Raw genomic sequence first — 13,024 nt, 5'->3', positions numbered from 1 at the left:
CCAGTCAGTAGAAAGTGAGATCATCTACTGAAATGTGAGAGTAACTAGAGAGATTAAAGTCTTCATGGATCAGTGGGGTGGGAGTGGGAAGGAAAGAAAAGAAAGAGAAAAAAAAGAAACTTGCTCTGCAGTTTATATTCATGATGTGAACTGTTTTTAGAATGTGAACTGTTTTAGAAGAATTTTAAATACCCATCTAGATTAGAACCATTGAGCTCTCATTGGGAAGAAAAAATCATATATTAGCATTGTATATATTGTGGAGGTAGCAATTGGCCTAATGACTTCCATTTTTTGCATCTAATGAACAATGTCCCATAGATAAGGAATTTGTTACATTATTACTATCTGGTTCTTTCAATTTATGGAAGAAATAAGTTTCAAGATGTTTAAGTAAAAAAAATAATAAAATAGTGAATGAAAACCTAATTTTCAAAAATGCAATCTCTCTTTAATCTTTAGGTTTTACAAATTCAAACTAAGGCCCAGGTATGAAAATGGGTTTATTTTGAACCCTGAAACATCCAAGTTCAATATTAAACCCATATGAATGTACATAATTCTTTTTCTTCTGAACAACTTTCAGCATAACACACACACAAAAATCTCTCATTAATCCTCACTGACTCCTGCTCATAGAGGTATGATTCCTTTACCCTGTTATTTGGCACAGCACAGAAAACACAGTATCTTGACAGTTCAGCACAGCCAGCCTAGATCCCCAGCTTCTTTATTTTTAGTTCAACTCTCTCTTCACACAAAAAATAACAATTTATTCATTTCAAAACACCTGACTCCTGTTTTCTAGCTGCTTTCTGAGTTGCATAATTTTAGCCACTGCAACTATTATTTCCTTGAAACAAATCCACAACTTATTTCATTACAATGCATACAGCAGGGGTTCAATAAATGTGGACTCATTAACTTGGAGCAGGCTACATAATGTTTGGGTACATTTAAAATTCCAAGTGGATTCATATACTCAAATAGAGGGACAAACAAAGCAAAATTATTTAATTAAACTGATTTCAATTAGAGAGTGCCTGACACAAAGATTAATTAAGGAGGACATCAACAAGTACAAATGAAGTATAATTCACAAAAATCTATTCCTCAGGAGAAATCCTTAAAAGGCTAAACATTTAAGATCAAGAAAATGGTGAGCGTCCTTCTATCAGCATGGATGGAAAGATAACTGCATCCTATTTCACATATGCACATTTCACTGGGAATATTTCTCCTCCTGAACTCTCTTTGGTGTTCATGTGACTCTGCATCATTGTTGTTCTGATGAATCTTGTACATAGAACAAAATCCCTGTACATGGTAGCTAGATTTGATAAGTTTAAAGTAAAAACTGTTCCTTTTAAACTATGCTTAATAGTTTAGTCATAGAGAAAATAGCATGAATCATAATCATTTGCTAATCATTAAGATCATTTTGCAATTTAAATTATTTTGCCTATTGTAGGCAATATCTGCAAAAGCTAAGAAAAAATACTGTTTCAAAGTTAAACTTCAAATTCTTAAAACTATTAATCATGACAGAACTTAATAAATAAGTTAAGGATAGCAATTTTACTTATATGCGTTGATGAGGATATGAATATTTCTACACAATGATATCTGAAAAATGAAATAATGGAAAACACATTTCTTTTCCCAAGAGAAAAATCAGATTAAGTAGTTTTTTTTTTTTTTTAATTAATGGTGAAGACAAATAGGATTTTTTAACTGACGTAAGTTAATCCTTTGGAGCATGTAATGGAGGAAGGTTCTGCCTACATTTGCAGATCAGAACATCATTCACCACTTTCCAAAAACATCTGCACCATCCATAGGGTCTTGACTTGAGTCAGTTTTACCTTCAGCAAATAGAATCAAATTAAACACACTTCACTCTTCTCCAACTGCTCTTGCTAAGCTTTCAGAAGTTCAGACAGCTTTGTGGACAACTATAGCCTCAGAAAGAAAAAAACTATAAAGAACAAATGACTGTGAGTCTCACAATGGAGATAAGACAAAGGGATACATACATGTGCAAGTGATGAGTATGTGTTCCCAAATATGGAGTCAATTGGTCCCAACAGTAAGAATGCCTACAGATGAGGCACACTGGAGTAAACTCTGCTTTTATTATCGTCGGTTATTTCTTCTATCCATAACTTTAAAATGTATACAACATATTTTTTAACTGAAAATAATCAGCTCTTCTTTAAAGAACTGTGGTTTAAAACATTTATGAAATTCTTCTATGAGTCATAGAATCACAATGTCAAAGGAGTGTCAATACTTCCATTAATCCAGCTATGATAAAATGTGTCTCTTTGAAACATTTTGTGCCATTACATGCTATGATGTAAATCTAGCCCTGAGTAAAAGCTTTGAGAAGTTGAAGTGTGAGAAGTTGAAGGCTACCATTTCAGTTAACTCCCTGCTACCTTCGGTTCTCTTTTCCCTTTCCCCTTCTTTCATCTTTCCTGCCTCCTACTCATCCACAAGCACATGATCCTAACTTGTTCTGATTCTACAACTTGGTCATCACTGATTGTGTACAATTCCCCCAGGGTTCTACTGCTTAACAGAAGAATTATTCTGTTGAAATAATTTTTAACATCCATATTTTTCTACCTGTAGAACTAACGTATACCCATTATGGAAAATTTGGAAATCACAGAGAAAAATAATAAAACTAAAATTTACAAATGTTATGCAGACTCCGGAGTTGGACCACTTTTGCAAGAATTCTGGAGACCTTAGGCAAATAATTTGACCTCTCATCACCTTAGTTGGATCATGTATAGAGAAGACATAATAAGAAGTCTTACTTAAAAAAACAAAACAAAACAAAAACAAACAAGAAAAAACCAAAGTCTTACTTCATATAGTTGGGATGAAGAACAATTGAAAGAATCCATGTAAAGTTCATATAAGAATTCCTGGCATATAGTAAGAGCTCAGGAAATGCCTGATTATTATTTTTCAGAGAAATTCCTAATATTCTAATAGCAACATTAAATATTTTCATTCACAAGGCCAGAATTCTAGGTCTGTCTTTACTGTTCTCTAGCTATATAAATTAAGCATGTTTTTAATAATAACGATGACATAAAAATAATAACTAACTTATAGAGTACTTATTATGAACTAAACATTTTACAAGCCTTTTACATATATTATGACTGAATTAATCCATACAACAGCCATACATGACAAATACTATTATTACCCCCATTTTACAGATGAAGAACTTTAGTCTCAGAGAAGTTCATCACGTGGGACCACCCAGCTTGTAAGTGGCAGCATAATGCCTGAACAAGGCAGTCTGTCTCCAGCATCTGGGTTCCTAACCTCTGCATCACACAGCACTAATCTCTATGAGCTTCAGATTCCTCTTCTATAAGAATAATCTCTTCCTCACAGGCAAAATCATAACCATAAATAAAAAGAAGCATAAATCATAATAATTTGTGAAGTATCACATATATTAAAGTATTTGGAATACTGAAAAAATATGAAGATGGGGTGAATTTTCCTTGAACCTTCTCCCTTCAGTGTACCTTTCAGTCATGAAAACATTTCCCTGCAATTCTATATAATAAAAACATTCAAAGCACTGTGGTAAGCACTTTATGTGTAATAGCTCATTTAATCTTCATAGAGGTGTCGTATATGAGCAAACTGGAGTGCAGAGAGAGGTTAAGTTACTTGCCCCAGGTTATATCACAGATAAATCTCAGAACTGAGATTTGCATGTGGGCAGCCTAACAATGGAGGCCACATAACTGTGTGTTGTACTTTACACAGTTTCTGGAGGAAATGAGAAGACTATATTCATGTCCTAGATTTTTCATGTAATAACTTTGAAAATATATAGATAAATATATTAAATTACACATATATACAGTTTCTAGAAATGGTAACCATGGAGTAATGCATAGTAAAGAAGGAAAATTACTTTATCTTTTTGAATCCATTAAGAATTCCATTTATTTTACATCAGTGGCTCCCCAGACTATCTAGAAAATTAGGGTATTTGACAGACTTGTTTATTCATTCTCTAATTGGTAGACAACTCACATTGCTTCACCATACTTGGAAGTGCATTATACTTGATGAAATAATTTTCTCCAACTATCAGGGCTTCTCATGTTTGAAATGAGGATAACTTTGCTCATGAGAAGGAAATTGGAAAAGAGAGCACTTGAAATGTGTTAGCTGAGAATATATAAGCAAATACTGTAAAAGGGAAAGGAAAGCAAAATCTTTAGTACATGAAACTGAAAATGCTCATATATATTTATATTGATATTTATTTGTTCTCCAATCTCATCTGGGAAGACACAGCTAATTAAATTTTGTTTCAGTGTGTTAGACTTCTATACATAGTAAAGTAATTAGTTTTATCATTTGATAAAATATATATTACCTTCTAAAAACATTTAAACCTCTAAATCCAAAATATTTAACACTGGCTTAAAATTGGGCTCTAGGCTTTCTCTACAGCTGGTCATTAATCTACCAGATACGTTCCACACAATAGTGCATTATGAAACTTTAAAGGAAACATTTGTCTTGGCTAAGTGGATGTTTAAAATTTTCCTTTCCCACTTTTTCAACCCTACAACTCAGTAACTCTTAGATGTCCTGCTATATCCGGCCTGGTTCTATGAACTAGCCCTCATCCTATGCTTCTTCTCTACCCCCTAATGCAACTTTCCTGCTTTCCACCTCAGTCCTGTTCACATACTGCCCCATCCCCTTTTATGCTCTCCTCCAAGAACATATACCATGAAGGGATTCCAAATTCCAAACACATGCAGAGAGGATCCATGATGTGGATCAATGGAATAAAGGTGGTTTTATTAGAGTCTGGTCTCCCTGGGCCACCTATAATAGGACAGACCTTGACATTTTAACCTACCATAGGTAGCTTCATCAGACTCTGTCAGATTTTCAGATTTTCAGAGCCCGTTCTCACCAGTGTCTTTAAAGTGCTGCCTTCTAGTAATTCCCGTTAGAGAATACTCACAGTCCTTCTGTCCTTTGACCTTGCCCCAATACAAAGTTCTTGTGAGCAAAAAGTAAATGATAATTTTGCAGCAGGGAATTGCAGAAACTAGAGGTCATTACAACAATCTATAAAAGTCAAAGGCTTCAATGTCTACCTTGATATTTTAAGGTAGAAACATTTAACTCAAAGGTTCAATGTTTTAAAAGCAGAATTTTGAGTGTTCTGTGAGCAAGAGATTTCTAGGAAGGGACATTTCTTTGCTGTCTCTGGAATCAAGCTGCTTAGGAAGTAACTACGTGTTTTTTCAATAGGATGGCCTCATCAGCCACACTGGAATTCTTAAAGAGTTAATGTCCAATTCTTTCCCAGACCCACTTAATCCTGTATGTTCTATAACTCTCACTTACTGAATCCAGATAAAAGGAACAAGATGTAGGAATAGCAAGTGGTGAAAGAGCTACTCGAGGGTTTCAATCAAGTCCTGGTGTCAGCTTCATGTCTGGCACACAAAAAAGAGATAAAGAGACAGGCAGGAGAGAGAGTGGGAAGCAACAGCTACCAGGGAGAAATACAAACCACTCACATAGTAGTGATCTGTGGAAAGGGTAGGCAAAGGGGGAGAGAGTACAGAAATAAGACTGAATAATGTCGACCAAATGGTACACTGCTGAGCAATGAAAGAAAGGGGCAGAAACAGAATGCAAGGCATTGACCCTCTCACTCACTATTGCTGGAACATGAATGTACCTAGTTGTATTCAATGATCTAATTTATTTGACTACGCTGGGATAGAGCACATCGGAGAAGATACCACAGAAGCACTTCCCCACAGCATTTCAGCTACCATTGAGCAGCAGGAAAATAAACACCCCCATTTGTGGCACAAAAGAGAAAATTACATCTATTCATGGCCTGGGGAAAAAAATCTCTGGAATATTATGATGAATTAAAGAAACTGGTGGATTTTTGTAAAATCCGCTTTATCAAAGTCATTTATTTTCCGAGTCTCTTCTTAGTTCCCTTCCTATACAATTAACTCGCTAAAAGGATGTGGATGTGTGTAAAATAATCAGTTTTGCCATATGGAATTTGAAAGAGCAACCCTTCATACAGGATGTTTTGGGAGCTGTTTTAAACGTCATCTAGAAATCCTTTCCAGCTCTAAGTCTGTAATAAAGAAAGATACTGGTTTTGTTCCCTTAGGCCACTTCAGGGCTCCAGATGAGCATGCAGAGAAAGAGGCTTTGACTTTAATGACATTGCCCTATCCATGCCACGGGGGGTTCATGATGCTGCTGACCATTATGGCAGCCATGCCATACATTGCTTCTTTTTTTGGTCACTGAACTCCCTAGAGATGAGTCCTCCCTGCCAAACATAAAAACATAAAAAAAATAGAGGCCAGAGACATAGAATAAGGCAGGAAGGAAAAAAAAAAAGTGTCATGGGGATGATATGAAGAATAAGAGAAAAAATAAGGGGGGATAGAGAATTATAAGTTTAGATGAGGAAAACATACAATTGAAGGAGGTATAAAAAGTGAAGAGGCTAAACTGAGAAGGGGAGCAGAGTACGGAGTTGAATATTTGTATAAATTTAACAATAGGACACATACAAAGAAAGTCTATCATACAGAATCACATGTCTGGAGAAATCACAAACAAAAACCTGCTATAGTTTTATGTGGTTTGATAAAAAGCAAAATGGCAAGGATAATGTAGCTAAACATACATGATTTGGAATGCAAGGAAAATCCACCTATACATGTCTCACTGCCAGATTATTAATGATACCGGAAATCACATCAGTCATCTTTGCGTTAAGCACTGCCCTCTTTGGAGGTCCTAATTTAACTAATTCAGAGTCTTACAACACATTATTTCAAGGAACTAATAGTCCAGTGTGAATTAATCTGGGAGACAGAAAAAGAATACTGGGGCTGGGAAGGGGTAGCAAGTGGCTGACGTAACAGAAGAAAATGGTGTGCGAGGGAGTTAAAGTCTCTAAAACCCAGAACTGACATCCTTTGCCCTTTGACTCTCATGGAGGAGGGAATGAATATGTGGGACGAGGATTCATAATGTTAAGGCTTCAGGCTCTATCATGCTGGGTGGGAAAAGGTTTTCTGTGTACTGGGGAAGATCTGGAGAGATACATAAGATTTAAGAAGGGAAAAGAATATATATATATGTTTATTTTTTATTCTTTTAAAAGTGAGCTCTACACTCAATGTGGGACTTGAACTCACGACCCTCAGGGTTGTGGGAACCAGCCAGGCACCCAAGGGAAAGAGTATTTTTACAAAGTTGTTTTTTTGGTTTTTGTTTTTGTTTTCCATCTCAAACATCCAAATTATTTAGTTTCTCTGGGACTACCAACTGGTAGGAAGAGCAAAAATTAAATGCCTGGGGGTGGGTGCTGAGAGAGAAGGGAGAGTGGAATGAAAAGATATGAAATGCTGAAGACCTGTTTTGCCATCTAAACAAATTTGCCTAAGTCAGTCCTGCAGGAATGTACACAGAGGTGATATGAGTCCCAAAGTACATGTAAGCCTACACACATGTTTACTAGCTTCCCTCCCACAGATGTTCAATGAGAACAAAATAAATTAGATCAACATTTTTAAAGTGCATCCTGTAGCTATTTGCCCAGGGAAAGAAGACAAGTGGCTATTTCAAAAGCTGATGTACCAGGTCAGAATACTCAATATATGATAAAAATTAATGAGCCAGTAAGTGATCCAGCTGCAGATCTGATCAATCCAGCAACTGCATTTTGTGTTGCCTAAGTAGAACAAATGAGTAATGAGCATGAGCTTACATAACTGCAAATGTTATTAATGATTTTAATCCATCTTTAAAAATGACCCAAGCCCATTAAAAAAAATTCCTGCCAGCATGCTTGTTCTGTAAATTTGGGGAAGATAAAGCCTGTAGCTCACCACAAATTGCACCAGTAAGTACATTGCTAATATCACTACTAATTATTTCTATTAAATTGTATAGGTCAGTATATTTCTCACAACTTTAACAATCAAAAGCCTCCATTTTTTTTTTTAGTAAAATATCAAGCAGAATAAAGAAGGCACTGGAGTCATTTTCTATCACAGCTTTCACATTTGTGGCTCTCTCAACCAAAACTCCTTGTCTAGATTTTCTCATTTATATACCATTGCAATTGTTGTTTTCCAATCACTCATCATATGTAAATCCTAATGTACTTCTAACTATCCTGGCTATTTTCTCTGAACCTTTTTGATCTCTAATACATGTCTTAAAATGAAATAATCTTAACTTGGACCATGTAAAGCAAGGATGCATCATTTGATATGGAGTCATTATGCCATTTTACTATAAAAGTTTTCCTTTTCTTTGTGCACAAAGCACTTTTATTAACTATTGAAATGCAATAGAAAATTACCTTTAGTATGTGCAGTACTATTTTCCTCACAGAATCCAAATGATTGCAATATAATACTTTCACTAGTTTTATCTACAAAGAGAGGGTCAGATTTGTGAAAGTTGTTGATCTTACATAGAGAAGTTGAATTCCACCTGTCATAGCTACCTGATTCCCCAGAATGTTTCAGGTTTCTTGAGACATGTAAGAGTTCTAGTTTCTTCAATAGGATTATTATTTAATATCAGTAAACAAAAGCACTGCTCTTTTCTTTGGTATATATCATTTTCATTTAGATTTTCGTAAGTGATAGTTACAAGAGGGTTCTACAGCTTGATACCTTTCCCAGGATCCCATCCTCTCTTTGTAGTCCGCTTATGGGGCACCTTAACATCTGATGTTAATATCAGTTATGGGATATTGAGCAAATTGTGGGTCACAGCTGTAAAATGCCTGCCAAGAAATGTACTTTTTATACTTGACTTATATAATTTTGAATAGCAGGATGGGTTCCCATCATTTATCACTGGTAAAATGATGATAATTTAGTGAAATTATAAAACATCTGTGTTTAGAACAGTCCTGCCCTACCAAAGTCATAGATTATATTAGTAATTTTGAAAAATGCATAATATAAATTCTCTCTGGATAACATCTCTAATATCTCCTCATTTTCATCAAAAGACTTAACTAGTCCCTGGGCCTCTGTTCTTGTCTCTCTGCAGTTCGTTTCTGAGAGAGTTCAACCCACAAACACATTAATGGAATTATTTCTTAAATAATGATTCTCCCAATCTATATCTCCAGGCCCATATATATAATTAATGACTAGATGTTCACAGATATCTCAAACTCAATGTGTTCAAAATTGAACCATGTTTCCCTATACCAATCCTGCTCATTTCCTTGTATTTCCTATCTTTGAAAGTGGTATCCTGTAATCTAAGACAGAAACCTGAGTGCTATCCTAGATGTCTATATTATATTTATTCCCTGCCCTATTTCTTATAGAATATGAATTCCATAGCTGAGGTGGTCATAAATTCTTGCCTGGACCATTGTAATAACCTCCTAATTGACTCCCTCACCTCTGCTCTTCTCCCCCTGAGATTTACCTTCAGGTTATCTGTCAGAGTTTGCTCACAAGCTGCAAATTTCCCCTCCTTAATACTCCTTAATACTATATAACAGATCTCCTATTTTTAGAATCACAGATATTAGCATCATCTGTCCCAATCTCAGCTCTTGCCACTACTCGCTTCCCTTTAGGCCCCTACTTCCTCCCCCCAATAACAAACACACCCTTTGTTTAAGCCATAGAAAATACATTTATTTCCTAAATAGGTCATGTCTCATGCCTCTGTACCTTGGCTAATGTTGCTCCTAGAATGTTCTTACCTCTTCTTCATCTGATAAACATTAATTGGTCCATGGAGCTTTTATAACTCAGCTTCAGCTCCTCTGGGAAGACTTCCTTACTCTGTACTCTCATAACAACTTACGTTTATTCCTATCAAAATACATCTCTTTACACTCTCCCTGATATTCACCTGTCTGTTTAATCTATTAAATTATAAATCATTGAGAACAAGAATCTAGAATGTATACATGGGTATACACACACATATATATTTATTATTGAAATTAAACTAGTGGTAATATTTCAGAAATACATATAAATGAATATAAATATGGAAAATTAGAACTTAAATAAAATTACTGTAAGACTCTAAATCCTGCACCACTAAAAACTTCTTAAACATTTGAAATAATCACTAATGCATGGTTTCTTTAAGGTATCCTTAACCATATGTCTAGAACAGTACTGTCCAATAGAAATATAATGTGAACTGCATATGTACTTTTTAATTTTTTAGTAGCCACTTTAAAAAACAGTAAAAAGAAACAGGTGAAATTAATTTTAATAATATATTTTACTTAGTTTAATATATGAAAATATTATCACTCCAACACGTAATCAATATAAAGTCACTAAAGAGATATTATACCAACTTTTTTTATACTAAATCTTCAAAATCTGGTGTGAATTTATAGTTATGGAACATTTCATTTCAGAATAGTCACACTTTAAGTGTTTAATAACCACATGTGGCTAGTGGCTACCATATTGGGAGGTTCACAAGAATTGTTAGGTTTATTATTATTATTATTTTTTTTTTAAAGATTTTATTTATTTATTTGACAGAGAGAGACAGCGAGTGAGGCAGGGGGAGTGGGAGAGGGAGAAGCAGGCTTCCCGCCAAGCAGGGAGCCCTACACGGGGCTCGATCCCAGGACCCTGGGATCATGACCTGAGCCAAAGGCAGACGCTTAACAACTGAGCCACCCAGGCGCCCCAAGAATTGTTAGGTTTAAATCCACTCCATGACAGATCAGTTAAACTGCAGCTTTGAATGAAATTTGAATTATAGCTAGAACACTTATTTTTGTTTGTTTGTTTGAGTAATAGCTATGACCATAGTGAATTTGAAATTACTTTAAAAGAATTAACCAGGAGGGATATCTTCCATATAAAATAAGGATGACTCAGGAAGTGGTAGATGGGGTTTCCCTTCACATTATCATAAGTTAAAACCAAATGAGCAAAACATACTGATTGCAGATTTGGAAGCAAATTAAGGAGGGCCAGCTTCCTCTGCTAGAGATTTCTTGAGGCGGTTTTTAATATAGTGGATGGTTAATTCAACGAAGAAAATTGCTCAGCAGGTTACTTCACAGCCAAATTTGGTGTGGTTAACTTTGGCAGTTCATACTCTCCTCAACTGAGGATTTATAGTCTCCATGTCCTGGTCATAAACTTAAGTTGAGTTCTAAATTATTAGAATATTATATATTCCCTTAACAACTTTCTTAGAATGTCTAAGGGAACTTCACAGGCAGTAATGCTTTTTAAGCAAGTGAACGTGATGTACTGGGGAGAGAGGGCACTCTAGAGGGCCAACTTCTGGCTGGAGCTGACCACCGACCGGCAATGTAGATAAGCCATTTTACCCTCTCTGTGTCTCACGCTACACTTGACTAAACTTGGGAAAATGATGCCTCATCTATTTACCTGACAGAATTTACTTGTAAAACTAATGTAATCTGTGATGCTCAAATCTCTGAAAAGTCAAATGTTATACTAAAATGGATTGCATTATTAAGATAAGTATGGGTAATAACTCTATTTATAAGAAAATGGAAGTTGGGGAGCATTTAAGAAATAATAATAATAATAATAATAATAACAGTGATAACAGCCATATGTTAAATGCATTCTATGTGCCACAAAATGTGTTAAATACATTATAGAAGTTATTCTTCATAGCTATACTATAAAGCAGGCATTAACACTGATACATAACTGAGATAAGAGGGAATAAAGAATTTCCTCCCTGTCATGTAGTTATCAAGTAGCAGATTTGGAACTTAAAGTCTCTAACTGCAATGCCATGATCTAAACCACAGTTACTATCTGAGAAGCTACCCATAGAGACTTAGAGCATTTTCCAAATCCAACCATTTCTTAGAAGTCCTTCTTTTCTATCTGGGCACATCTGATCTGGCTCCTAGGACTACCCATTATAATTTCTCTATTTTTCCTACCACCTAAAATGCGGAAAAGTCTACAAGTAGTAGGAAGCCTGCCTTTACATTCCTTATAGCTGTTGCTAAAGAAATATATAAACAAACGAATGAATGAGGCTGGCCATTTAGAATATTGTCAATCACCTCCAAAAATGAGTCTTCATTTTGTTAATGTAGAAAGAGCAAATGTATGAGACAGTATTCATTTCTTTCAGAATCATGAGGCTAAAGGCCATAGACATTATATGTGATAGATAAACCCATGAAAAAGACCCAAATGACTACATGTCTTACTCATTAAAAAATCCACCATTCTAGGGCGCCTGGGTGGCTCAGTTGGTTGAGCAACTGCCTTCGGCTCAGGTCATGATCCTGGAGTCCCGGGATTGAGTCCCGCATCGGGCTCCCTGCTCGGCAGGGAGTCTGCTTCTCCCTCTGACCCTCCTCCCTCTCATGCTCTCTGTCTCTCATTCTCTCTCTCAAATAAATAAATAAAATCTTTAAAAAAAAAAAAAAATCCACCATTCTCTCACTTGCTCAGAGCCAAGAAGTTGAGCAATAAAAGATTACTATTATAAAAGTTTTGGGACCACTCTGTTTCCCAGATGGCTTCCTCCTAGAACACTTAAATAAGGACGACTTATTCAAAAAAGTCCCCCATCATGCAAACTTAGACTCTGTGAGTATTTCAAATGCTCACTAGCTAGAATAATGATACCACTCTGTGAATCTCCTGTTAACAGCAATGTCAAAGTCCTCCAGAGATATAAGGTATCATGACTCATTTCTTTCACTCTTACTTTGAATTCCAGAGTAGCATCAGCATCTCACACTTAAACTAACCCTTCCTGCCAGGCATCAGGAGTTTTGGCAGAAGAATATAGGCACTGGGGAGTCTCTAAATCCCCCAAATTACAAGAAGAAACAGCTTTCCTGCTTGAGGAATCCTCCAAAAATAGCCATCATTTTCTAAAACAAGACTACCTAAAGTCAAACGTAATTCATGAGCTCAATGTATAAGCA

General features: G+C 35.6%; 1 protein-coding gene across 1 annotated transcript in view; it reads right to left on the bottom strand.

Annotated features, from left to right (window-relative positions):
* The window catches only part of NEGR1 (neuronal growth regulator 1), an 829,063-nt gene that overhangs the window by 541,109 nt on the left and 274,930 nt on the right, over nt 1–13,024 (bottom strand). The window lies entirely within an intron of this gene.

This window comes from Phoca vitulina, unplaced genomic scaffold (assembly GCF_004348235.1).
Source record: "Phoca vitulina isolate PV1807 unplaced genomic scaffold, GSC_HSeal_1.0 scaffold2, whole genome shotgun sequence".
NCBI lineage: Eukaryota > Metazoa > Chordata > Mammalia > Carnivora > Phocidae > Phoca > Phoca vitulina.
Note: the sequence above shows the minus strand (reverse complement) of the source record. Positions and strands in the feature narration are given on the sequence as shown.